Source organism: Melopsittacus undulatus, chromosome Z (assembly GCF_012275295.1).
Source record: "Melopsittacus undulatus isolate bMelUnd1 chromosome Z, bMelUnd1.mat.Z, whole genome shotgun sequence".
Classification (NCBI taxonomy): Eukaryota; Metazoa; Chordata; class Aves; order Psittaciformes; family Psittaculidae; genus Melopsittacus; species Melopsittacus undulatus.
In genome coordinates, this window is record NC_047557.1 from 71,706,116 (window position 1) to 71,719,173 (window position 13,058).

Consider the following 13,058-nt stretch of genomic DNA (forward strand, 5'->3'; position numbering starts at 1 on the left):
AACAGGTGATCTTTTTATTCAGACCTCTGCTTACTACCTACTGAAACCTTTTCAAACAAATAAACAACTAAATTATTATTTTTGCCTTCTATGGTAGGAGTGAACTATAATCCTAATTCTGTGTATGAATACACACATTTCTGCTTGGTATTCCTCACAATGGACATTAAAAAACACAGTGCAAAACAGCCCCCAGGTATGCTGTTAACCAATGGTCCAGTTTCTCTGTTCCTGGGCTCTGGATTTTACGTACATCTTTGCAGGGCTGATTTACACAATATGGTGTCAGAGCTTTCAATTCTTTCCAATATCCATAAGTAATATCCAACACTAGCAATAATATTTTTAGAACTCCAATCTAACCAACAAATTCTTAGCCTAAGATTTTTTTTTCCCCATTATGACTGGTTTAGCATCTCTAAAGCAGGTCTTACAGGTTTATTTTGGATAGCTGCCATTTCGACAAAGTCTGTGAACATTTTACAACACAAAGCATTACACTGTGTATACAGCATGGTTATCTGAACACTCTGAATATATGCTTTCACAAATACAAGGAAAATATTTGAAACCTTAATTTGAAAAAAAAAAAAACATGTTTACTTGAAGAATTTAATTGTCTTGATATTGTTACCCACAGCAGAACACAGAAGATAAAAGGTTTCTCTTAGATACTGTAGTAGCTAGTCCAGGTTTCACATTGTAGGAGAATGAAGCTTTAGAGAATGGCACATAATCATACCTGACAGATGTTTGTATTTTTGTTTCCATTTCACATTTCTCTTCAGTTCATCCAGCAAAGGTATTGCAAATCTTTAAAGCAGACAGCTGAGGAACTAGTAACAGCAGCTTGTTATCAACCTAGAAGAGCCATTGACATCTTGGCCACCTCGAAGGACTACTATAATTTTAGTAACCCGAAAGGTGTATTTTTTTGGTGGTGGAAGACAGAAGGAAGAGAAAATAAAGCATCTTCAAAATCCACTGCAAGAGTTACCAGATGGGTAAAGATCAAAGAAATTAAAACCTCTTGTCAAGAAGCCTGTTCTGTAAGAGACATTCACTTGCTCTGCCATATGACTAGGACACTTTAATGCTGAAACATATTAAACATACTTATGTCAGAGGGTGTGTTTCTGTGAAACCACCCATGCCATCAAACTACATGGTCATATGCAACATTACACCTGACAGGCTTTTTGAGTTTCATTCTTATTTTAATAGGATAAAGTTGATTTGTGACACTTTATTCAATGAAACTTCAAAAAATTACATATTTTGCTGGATAATTAAGCATCATTGAGAATCTGTAAGGGAACAATCATCCAAGATCATGCAAAACTGACAAGATACAATTCCATTTTAAACGTAGTATATCTTCAAGATGGTATTATAAATGGTGATATTAACGCAATTTAATTAATCATGTTATTGTTACTCAGTAATTGAGAAGGCACTATCAAATTTACAATCAGACATTTAAAATAGCTGGTACAAAGGATTAAAATTATTGCACTATCCTATAAATTAACAATGCACAGTACTGGCATCATGAATGTGACTAGTAGCAGCAGAAAGTGATAACTTCGGCCTTATTGTTGAAATCAGTGATGGACAGGCAGGTACCTATTAAGCAATATCTGTTCTTCTGCATAAGCAGGAAATATATTCTAATCACAAAAATACCTAAAGTTTTAATATGTCATGCAGTCTAAGTTCTTACCAGACATTCAACTAGCAAAAATAGACAAGAGCACTAGAATAATGTCTTGCATTTATTTAGGCATATGCCCTATTAGACTTCTAATGCTGTAGATCAAGCTGATGCACATAAAGTGGTGAATAGTACTGAGGGAAATATGACTGCCTGGAAAGGATTCATTACTTGACTGGCTCATTTATCTGGAAAGTTTTGGGGACATCAAAACATGAAAATACATGGTCTTTGGATAATTGGCAACATTACTTGGTTAGTGACTCATGGCAGGAGACTAAGCCCAGATTAAAACTGAAACAGGACAAAAAAAAGCATTGTACAGACTTTTTATGCATTTAGTTAGTAGATCAATCCTCTATGTGCTCCAATTCAGATACTTTTCATGTTTGGGATGCTCTGTCATCAGAAAAATCACATTGGATCCTGCATACAGGCCCTATCTGTGCATGTGAAAGTATAGTCATAGAATCATGGAATGGGTTGTGTTGAGAGGGAACTTTAAAGATCACCTTGTCCTATCCCACTTGCCATGGGCAAGGACATATTTCATTAGATCAGACTGCTCTCTCCAAACCTGATCTTGAACACTTGCAGGGATAGGGCAGCTACAGCTTCTCAGGGTAACCTGTTCCAGTGTCTTACCACCCTCATTGTAAAAAAAATATACCTTATATCCAATCTAAATTTAACTTCTTTTAGTTATAAAACCATTGCCCTGTGTCCTTTCACTGCAAGAACTGCAAAAAGTTTCTCTCCATCTTTCTTATAAATCTCCTTTATATATTGAAAGGCTTCAATAAGGTCTCCCCAGAGCCTTCTCTACTCCAGGCTGAGCAGTCACACCTCTCTCAGCCTTTCTTCATAGAACAGGTGTTCCAGACCTCTGATCATTTCCAAGGCCCTTCTCTAGACCCCAGTCTGACAGGTCCATGTCTTTTTTGTACTGGGAATCCCAGAGTTGGGTGCAGTACACCAGATGGTATCTCCTGAAAGCAGAGGAAAAGAGAAGAATAACCTCCCTTGACCTGCTGGTCATGCTTCTTATGCAATCCAGTATAAAGATGACTTTCTGGGCTGTGAGTGTACATCGCTAGCTGATGTCCAGTTTTTCATCCACAAGCATACTCAACTTCTTCTCTGCAGGGAAGCTCTTAATTGATTCATTCCCCAGACTGTATTGATACTGGGGATTGCCCTGACACAGGTGCAGGACCTTGCAGTTGGCCTTCATGAGGTTCACATGGGCCCACTTCTCAAGACTGTCAATGTCCTTCTGGACGGTATCCCTTCCTTAAAAGTGAATCAACTACACCACTCAGCTTGGAGTCATCTGCAAACTTGCTGAGGGTGAACTCCATCTCACTTATGTCCTGAGGAAGATACTAAATAGCATTCTTCCCAAACAGACCCTTGAGGGACACCACTTGTTGCTGGCTTCCACTTGGACATTGAACTTTTTGTACATTGTAACTTTTTGGACATGGCCATCCAGCCTGTTCCTTATCCAGCTGACAGTCCATCCATCAAACCTATAACCAATATAGAAGTAAGAGAGTTGCAATGGAGTGTATGTGAAAGACCTTAGAGAAATTTATGTAGATGACATTCATAGGTCCACTGATGTAGTCCCTTAATTATAGAAGGCCAGTAGATTATTCAGGAAACATAAATGTCTCAGGTGATCTACAACAGCCAACAGCAGGAAATGCAGAGTTAATTTGACCAAAAAAAAATCAACACTGGGGAGCAAGATCTAACTGCCTATCTACAAGTTAGTACCGCATTTACCTCAGAAAGTGTTTAGAACATATTACCCTTCTGAAGTCAAATGTTTATGCCTGGCTTTTATCCAGAAACACTTCTGGCAGCAACAGGCACACTTTAACCAATGCTTAACAGCTGCACCATTTCATCTTTTCCATTTCTTCTTTTGCAGAAGAGAATTTGAAGCCACAGCTTTGTCTCTGCCTCCCACTCCCTTTGCTTTCTGCATCAGAATATGACAGAGGCTCTTACTGTGTGATGGGTAGGACAACAAGCTTGGTGCCCTGCATTGGAATCCGGAGTCATACCAAGCTCCCATTTTTTTGCATGGGGCATTGAGTAAGTGTCCTGGTTTTAGCTGGGAGAGAATTACTTTTCTTCCTAGCAGCTGGCACAGTGCTGGTGTTTGGCTTTACCTTGAGAACAATGCTGATAATATGCTGATGTTTTAGGTGTTCCTAAGTACCACTTACCCTGACCAAGGACTTTTCAGTCTCTTGTGGTCTGACAATGAGGAAGGGCACAAGAAGTCAGGAGGGAGCAAAGTCAGGACACCTGACCCAAACTAGCCAAAGGGGTATTCCATACCACAGCATGTCATGCCCAGTATGCAAACTGGGGGAGCTGGACAGAAGAGACTGACTGCTGCTCAGGGATGGGCTGTGTATCAGTCAGTGTGTGGTGAGCAATTGTATTCTACATCATACTGTTTTCTGAGCTTTCATTGCTCTTTTTTTTTTTTAGTTCCTTATTATTATCAATATTGTTGTTATTATTTGTATTATAATAATATTTTAGTAATTTCTATTATTAAACTGTGTTATCTCAACCCACAATTGAGATGCTTCCAGTTCTCCTCCGCATCCCACTGCTGGGACCAGGGTGGGGAGTGAGAGAGCAGCTGCATGGTACTTAGTTGCTGGCTGGGTTTAAACCATGAGAGAAAACCATGGATAAAGAGACCTCCTGCATCTTTTTTTTAAGGCATTTTCTGCATAAGGGAAGAGATCGCTGAATTTCACTGCCTGAAAAAACAAGGATTGAGTCACTGAGCATTATACGGGCAGGAAAACAAACAACTGTCAGTCTTGACAATAGCAATGAGTAAAACATTTCTAGGTCCTCTTTCAATGTCAAGAAACTTCACTCTAGGTGTTATGCACTGACACTGGAAATAGGTGAAATAACAAACCTGAAACTCTCTCCCTCCTGTTCCTTTAGGTGTTTATTTTGAGCCTTCTCCTTCAATTTTTCTCGCCCCCCAGCTGAACTGACTGAACAAACTGCATGAATTGTGAGTCTAAGTGGTGTGGGCAGACTGAACTCTCACATCAGAGCTTCATCTGGGGAAACACCCCTCCAGTGGGTCGCATTTCTGAATAACTGTTAATAAATAGTGTTTTTAATCCCTTCATGCATATCTGCAACCATGTCTGCAATGTATCATTCACTCTTTAATTCTGTTTTTTATTCTGTTTTGATATTCAGGCACCTTAATGTCCTTCTTATTTAATTTTAATTTCCTGTTATCTGTCAGTGAAGAAGGCACTCTCTAAGAATGAGCATGGCTGTGAAAAGTCTTGGGGGGAAGCACAAAAAATGAATAATTCTTCTAAAGCGCAAAAAAAAAAACCAAAAAGGCTGCTCTTCTGTGTCCAGACTGAAGGAAATGTATTTGATGCACTTTGTGAGTTCTGTGCAGAAATAAAGGTTAGCATAACTAAAGATTATACGCATCATTCAATTCAACTTAATGATTTCTCACATGGCTCACATTCTGTTAAGTTAGTCAACTAACAAAGTTTTCAAATAACTGCTGTGATGTGTTTTCCAGAGCAAAGCATTGGCACACAATCCATATAAGGCAGGAAAGATGCCTCTTGGATAGATTTGTCTGTTTCAGAAATGAGTTACTATTCAGTGTCTAACTGAGATAGTATAGCTATTCCATTACTGCTGTAATATTTTTCCCTCAAGGAGATGGCCTCCTTAATCCTTGAGTTTAGATTGATGCTACTATGTTTCTGTACATGAAGAAAACCTAATACATACATCCTTTCAGCATATCTGTAAGACTATATCATATATAGATCCACAGTTTGCAATGCATGACACTGTTGAAAGATTTCAATGTAGTCCTATAAGGTTATGCTCACTTAAGCAACTAGGAGCACATTTGTAGAGAAAGAAAAAAAAAGGACACTGAGACCCCACTATCAATGCTACATGTATTTCAAAGGTTTACCTCAGACTAGCTCCACTCTGGTCTCAAGGACTGAATGGCCATCAGTGATTGGAGCCCAACAGCTGCATTCCTGAATGTGTCTTCTGTTTCAATTTCACCTTTAGTAAACAAAAGCATGCAGAACAGGAACAGTTAGGAGTTCTGTTTAAAAAGTGGACTCCTGATAAGAGCAAGATTGTACAGAGAAATTAAAATTTCTAAAACAAATCATTAAGAGTTTGTTGTCATCCTCTTCTAATAATTTGATTCCCTTCAAAAGCTTGTCTAAACCTTGTTATTCCTTATTTACATGACAGGACTGAGACATATCGTATAAATATACACTCTCTTGCTAATCCAAATTAAAAACCACTAAAATTAAAGCAAACAAAAAAGTTTTTGCATATTAAGGAAAATAATTTTGGTCCTGTCATAAAAGTATCTAAGAAATACTATTGGGGGTTTAAGTTTTAATTTTTAAATCTTTTAAATTTATATATATGTAAGATAGTTCTAATAGGTAAAAATAGTTTGCATAGAAAATATCTTTGTGGTAAGTACTTTACTACCAGTAAAATGCATGTACACTTCTATTTCTTTTTGTTGTTGTTGTTCTTAGAGGAAGTAGTATGTCACATTGTGTGCACTGACTGTATAAAATGCTGCACAGACCCAGCTGGCAGTATTCCTTTGCTCTTACTTCTGTCATAGGGAACCGATCCCTGATTTCCTTCTTTCAGGCAGTTTCTAGGTGCAGCTGCTATGAGTGTTCCTTAAATAAGTGACAAGTATTCAATTATCTGTAGAATAAGGTTCAAAACAGGAGAATTTGGGAAATCACCAGACCTTACTCAGACTTTTTTTTTTTTATCAAAACAATCGAAGCTATGATCCTGCAGTTTTATTCAAGGTAGGTATCTCAGAGAGCCAGTTTGCACCTCTGATATGTCAGACCATGGGATCAGAAATGCAGGATCTAAGACTGGATCTAAGATGGGAGAAAGAGATGTGCATGACGCATGGCTGCAGTACCAGTGATATGATAAGCCCCACTGGTACTGCTCAGGTATTTCACAATCTTGACACTGCTGATACTAGTTGTAGAGCTGATAAGAAAAATCAACACAAGTGAACCATGGTGATTTATATGTGTTTCTGTATCACAAGATATAGACCCTATTTTTGGTTTCGGTCCAGGAAGATACAATTTCAGGAAATAATTCAGTGTCCACACGTAATAAAGAAAAAAAATTAAAAAATCCCACACCATTCATCTGTGAATGCTGCTTAAAATTCATTAGCCTTTGCTCTTGTTTAGACTTTCCCTTTAATTAATTTTCAGTCTGTACATGCTTTGTAATTACCTCAAGCAGGATAAAATGAGAATGTTTAATACCCTCATTTGTGCAATTAACTGAATAATCTGTGGAAGATGCCATGTGATTAAGGTAGGTTTGTTGCAGATGTAGGATTTTTCCATTTGATTACTGTTTACATATTGTTATGTGTAATTTAGGGTCCTTTTTTATTTTGGGGATATATCTTCTAGATGTACTAGAAATGCCCTCAGAGACTGAAAAAAAAACCAGCCAGAATAATTTTTGAGAAAAATGTTCCTTTCAAAGCACTGAAGTCAACTCTTTTTGGTTGGTTGGTTTTGATTTTGTGTTTTGTTTTGTTTTTTTTTTTTTTTGGGGGGGGGTAGTGTGCTCAATAATTTGTCATTTTAATATGTTTTTCTACGTATAAGTAACCTCTTTCAGTCATGTATTGGTACCGGATCCTAACACATTACATACTATTCATTGCTCTAGATCTGAGGAATGTAAAGGTTACTGAAATAAATTATCTTTTAATGAAGCATATAATTGCAAGAAGAAATGCTGTAATATTTTTATACTAATAATTTTCTTCACAACCTTCATGAAAGGTTGCAAATAAAATGCTGATAATAATCTTAATATTAATTTTGTAATTTTTAATAGTGTTTAATTCTTTATTTTCCTTATCATATAGAAAAAAAAGAAAGTATATTTTTCAGATGTAAAATTATTTTTATTGTTTCAATTCAGTCACCAAAACTGAACCTATTTATTTGAAGGAAACCCAAATAACAAATTGAAACAATATTTTTAACAAATGTATCTCTGTATGTGAAGGATGATACAACTGATATTTTATATTATGATAGTCTTCATGCTTAAATAACATAAATGAAGCATATCATGATGTTTAAACAATTTTACTATATTCTCCTTCTAATGCAGTATATGTGAGTGCAGGTCTAGAATTACACAATGTGGATTAACAGCAGACAAGTTAGTGTCTTTGAAAGTTTAGCCCATAGTTGCATGCATTTTACATTATGAGGAAAAAGTAAGGCACTTATTTCATAATAATGATTTTTTTTATTATTTCACTAATTATTCTATTTTTTAGTTCCTTACTAGAAGTTAATGAAATTGATTTCAACCTGAACTAAAGCTTATGGGTCATGAAAACTGGAGTTTCTTGTTATATTTACTTCCGGCCTTTAACAAGACATTCAAGCATGTGCTTTAAACACAGGCACAGTTGCATTAAATAGCTCTCATAACCTGAGCAGTAAGAAGAGATCTCAATTAGTTCTAAGATTTCTTTATGCTTTTACAAGAAAAAGTAGATGTTCTGGCAACAAAACCTGAGTTCCAGGTTTCTTGCTGTTTCCAGCAAATGTTCTTCCCATTCAAAGATAATCTGTCTAAAGATGACACCAAGCTGTATGGTGCAGTCAACACCCTTCAGAGGGGAAGGGATGCCATCCAGGGGGACCTTCAGAGACCGGAGAGGTGGAACCATGCAAACCTCATGAAGTTCAACAAGGCCAAGGCCACTGACCCAAGGTCCTGCACCTGGGTCAGTGCAATCGCAAACAAAAATGCAGGTTGGATAGAGAATGGATTGGGAGCAGGCCTTAGGAGGAATGGGGGTGTTGGTTGAAAAAAGCTCAGCATGAGCCATCAGTGTGTGCATGTAGCCCAGAAACTGATTATATACTGGACTGAATCAAAAGGTGTGTGACCAGTAGGTCAAGGGAGGGGGTTCTGTTGCTCTGCTCTGTGAGACCCCTCCTGCAGTCCTGCATCCAGCTCTGGGGCAACAACACAAAAGGGACGTGGAGCTGTTGGAGCAAGTCCAGAGGAGGCCATGGAGATGCTGTGAGGGCTGGAGCAGCTCTGCTCTGGAGACAGGCTGAGAGAGCTGGGCTGATTCAGCCTAGAAAAGAGAAGGCTCTTGGGGAGACCTTAGAACAGCCCCCAGTGCCTGAAGGGGCCACAAGAAACACGGAGAGGGGCTTTTGACAAGGGCCTGTACGGACAGGACAAGGGGAATGCCTTTAGCCTGACAGAGGGGAGACTGAGATGAGCTCTTAAGCAGAAGTTCTTCCCTGTGAGAGTGGTGGCAACCTGGCACAGGTTGCCCAGAGAAGCTGTGGCTGCCCCATCCCTGGCAGTGTTCAAGGCCAGACTGGATGGACCTTGGAGCAACCTGGTCTAGTGGAAGGTGTCCCTGCCTGTGGCAGGGGGTTGGAACTGGATGAGCTTTAAGGTCCCTTCCAACCCAAACCAGTCTATGATTCTATGATTTTCAGTAAGTTCCATTTATATGAGTAAATGATGCCTCCAAAGACCAGTAAAATAACATGTAGTACTTCAACTAAAATGAAATGGCCAGATTAATATGTTAAACTTCTGACAGAGTAGCATAAACCATAAAGCTAAACAAAACACACAAAAGTGACTGGGAAAGAACATGTGACTCAGTGATGTCATGTATATATAGAATGGATGAGGGTTTAGACAGGTTTTTGGACTGCCTTGTAAAACAAATGGCTAGAAGAAGATGGGAACAGACTCCAACAGTTTATTTTAGAAACTTTTCTGTGTAATCTTGCTCTTAGAAGGAGAAAATTTTCTAATTCTCTTAAGGAACAAGCTTTTTCTACCACCATATTGCTTAATTATATTGATTATATCAATAACATTTTATAGAGATTACACTGTGCATGAGCAAACAGCATAAGTCTTTTGCCAATTTATTACATCCATTAAAACTAGACTTTTTCTTCTGCTCCATAAAAATAAATCTAATTTTAAAAAAAGTTTTAATAGCTAATAAACTAAAACATAAAAATTATTAAAAATATTTAAAATAAAATGCAAAAATTGTTGTAAAATCTATCTAGTTATGCTGCTCTCCTTTTAAATTCCCTGTGCTCATTTTCTTTCACCTTATTGGTCAAGTTCATGTTTCTTGTTTCCATCTAGATGTAGCCTTATTTCCAAACAGACAGGAAATTCAACCTGTGTTATAATTTGAATTTATCAAAGCAATATTACTCTTATGTTTGACATTTAGAAAAGAACTCATATTTATGCAAAACAATTCTTACCAGCTCCACTCATTCTGATTCTATGGCTGCCAGTTTTTCTGCTGTGTTTTGGAGCTTGAATAACTGTCAGTAACAGATTTTATTAACTTCCTTTTGCTGGTTTTAGCAAATACAAACCAAACCTCTTTCTCCCAAACTGCTAGAGAAAATATAACACATCACACACTTTTATAGCAGTTGTGAAGAACAGACTTCAAGCATTTTTTTTCTGCTTAGCCATATTAAATTAGCTTCCTTTTCATCAGTCACTTGTACAGGGGATATGCTGTAACTCAATGTAATGTAATTTAATTTGCTACTTAAACTCTATTTAAACTCCATTTCGGGACATATCCATTTATTTCATGCAAATTGACTTCTGAAGTATGCTTCTGTCATACAAAGGTGGATGACAGTGTTATAGGCTTTGTTTGTCAATTTAAATTGAGCTAGACACTTCAGCAGAAGTTTTTATTTTCCCATTAAAGACAGGAGTGATGGAAGGTCTGGAAGTGATGGAAGGATGGAAGTGATTCTGTCTGGTTCCAGAACTGAGAAAAAGAGGTAAGCACAGAGAATAAATCTAGGAAATTAATATTTAATCATTTATATAATTAATCAATAAGTATATATTAGATTTTAAAACAAAAATCTTGCTCTCAAGAGAAATTGGCTAAATCATATCTTTTAAAGCTATGGCTTATTTGTACATCCTTGCAGTAAAACTTTGATATTGTAAACCATAATCACACTGTATTAGACAACATAAAAAGTTATATAGGGCAGGTATGTATTGGAAGCAAATTAAGTCAAAGTCCTTGTCTGGTAAACATCCATGATTAATTAGATTTATGCAACTATAAAACTAGCAGGAATTATTCAGAAAATTATTAACGGAAAACATTTGAAGACTAGCTTGCAGGAAAAATAAAACTAAAACCAAACACACTCAAATTGCTTTCTGTTTGTTCATATTCATTATGTAGCAGTAGAAACTGTGTATGTCCCAGAAGTTCAGTCTAGGGTTTTGAGGTTTTTTAGTAGCACATTAATAAAATAAGGCAGAAACAATGACCACATTAATATCAGTGTAGTCTAAATTAGCAGAAGCAGATTGAAGGTATTGAATTGCTGTAAACAAGCTGGGGATTAAAGAACCAGAAGAGATGGGGTTTTAGACCTAAGCACTGCTGCAGAAACTTTATCATACTTCCACACCTGCAGCCATGGTGCCTTATGCTGTCCCAGAAATGAACTATACTGATCTTTAGTAACAAAGGGCCACTGGATCACTGGACAGATCATTCAGGCTGGAGGAGGCCTCAAGACACCTCTAGCAAAGCCCCTGACTCCAGCAGGGTCAGCTTCAAGTGCAGTGTTGGACCAGATGAGTAATTACAAATTCTTGCTTCCTCCAAGCAGGGCCAGTTCCTCTCAGACCGGTGCTCTGTGAGGATGCTAGCTCATGGCAGCAATAGCCAGTGTTAGCCAATGTTTTCAGGAAATGTCCAAGGTGCAATGCTCTATCGCTTGCCTTACTGAGATGGTATTAGGACTTCCAGTGTTACTTAGTCTATGCTGTAAATTAAGCAGTGTCAGGTAGTTTTCAGGTACTAAAACTCAACAAGCTATTCTGTCACAACGTTAAAAAGTTCACAGGCAATTTTAGGGGACCAGAAATGCTTTCCTAGAAAATTCTCAGACAAAGTTTAGGACTTAGAAAGGACTGCAAGCTGATTCCAACAGACAGCTTGCTATCCTGTTTAGTAGGTAAAATATGTTTAGGTGTAAGGATGCAGGCTGTGCAATGCTAAAGTGCCAGCAAGCAGCCAAGGTTGTGTTCATTAGCCATGTTTGCAAAACAAAATTAGTCTTCTGAATCACTGCCATGAATATGAATAATCAAAGTGTAAGTGAAGGCTTGTATCTTTACCAGGACTTGGTTTTCCCCTTTTGTTCTTCAGTGTACCTGCTAGGTCCGACTACTTTTTCTTTCTTTTCACTTTCTGCCATTTGCTGTATAAACTGGTCCCATGACAATGAAGATGAAAGTCATTATAATTTTCCAGTAATCAATTATAAATACTTTTAACTAGAACTTCTTCTACTAACAATTCCTTCAACAATGTTTGCTTGCTTTTCCACGAAAGCATATAAACAGAGAGTGAAATAGAAGGTACTAAATGCATTTTAAGAAAAAGTATCACCAACTACAGTAGTGAAACTATATTACTATTGTTAATAATAATATTGTTAGAATGTTATAAATAGTTAAACCATTAAGCATTGGTTAAATGGTCCCAGACATACTAAATGGATTTAATACAACTAGAGTTAGTATAATTGGAGCCCATATAAAAGACCATTTAAATAAGATGAGAGATTTCTTTGGAAACCAGTGAGCTCTCAATGTAAATAAGAAAATAGAGAAAAGTACTTTTACCTATGTGAACACTTCTGACATCTGTATTTCCTCATGAAGCAGAAATACCTAGAAAGTTTAAAAAAAAAAAGAATTTGATATTAATAAAATTGATTTTTTTAAAAATGTGGGGGATAATAAATTCAGTCTACTCAGTTTCCCTGAAAAAGAGGAGTATAGGGGTGCTGGGGATGGACTAATACAGGACAGGAGAAGGGATAATGGGTTAAAACTTTTACAGGGGGAGTTTAGATTGGATATAAGGAAGAAATTCTTTCCTGTTAGGGTGGTGAGGTACTGGAATGGGTTGCCCAGGGAAGTTGTGAATGCTCCATCCCTGGCGGTGTTCAAGGCCAGGTGGGATGAAACCTTGGCTGGCATGCTTTAGTGTGAGGTGTCCCCTGCCCATGGAAGGGGGGGTTGGAACTAGATGATCTTAAGGTCCTTTTCAGCCCTGACTGTTCTAGGAGTCTATGATTCTATGAGTATGTCAGACATGGAAAAGACCATTGATTCAGTG

At 37.4% G+C, this 13,058-nt stretch overlaps 1 long non-coding RNA gene across 1 annotated transcript; it reads right to left on the bottom strand.

Moving 5' to 3' along the window:
- Positions 1-966: 966 nt before the first annotated feature.
- LOC115945552 (uncharacterized) lies at positions 967-12,609 on the bottom strand. The gene is made up of 3 exons (XR_004079858.2): positions 12,560-12,609; positions 5,727-5,824; positions 967-3,246 (listed from the first exon to the last, which is right to left on the bottom strand). It is a non-coding gene; the product is annotated as an uncharacterized lncRNA (long non-coding RNA).
- Positions 12,610-13,058: the final 449 nt, after the last annotated feature.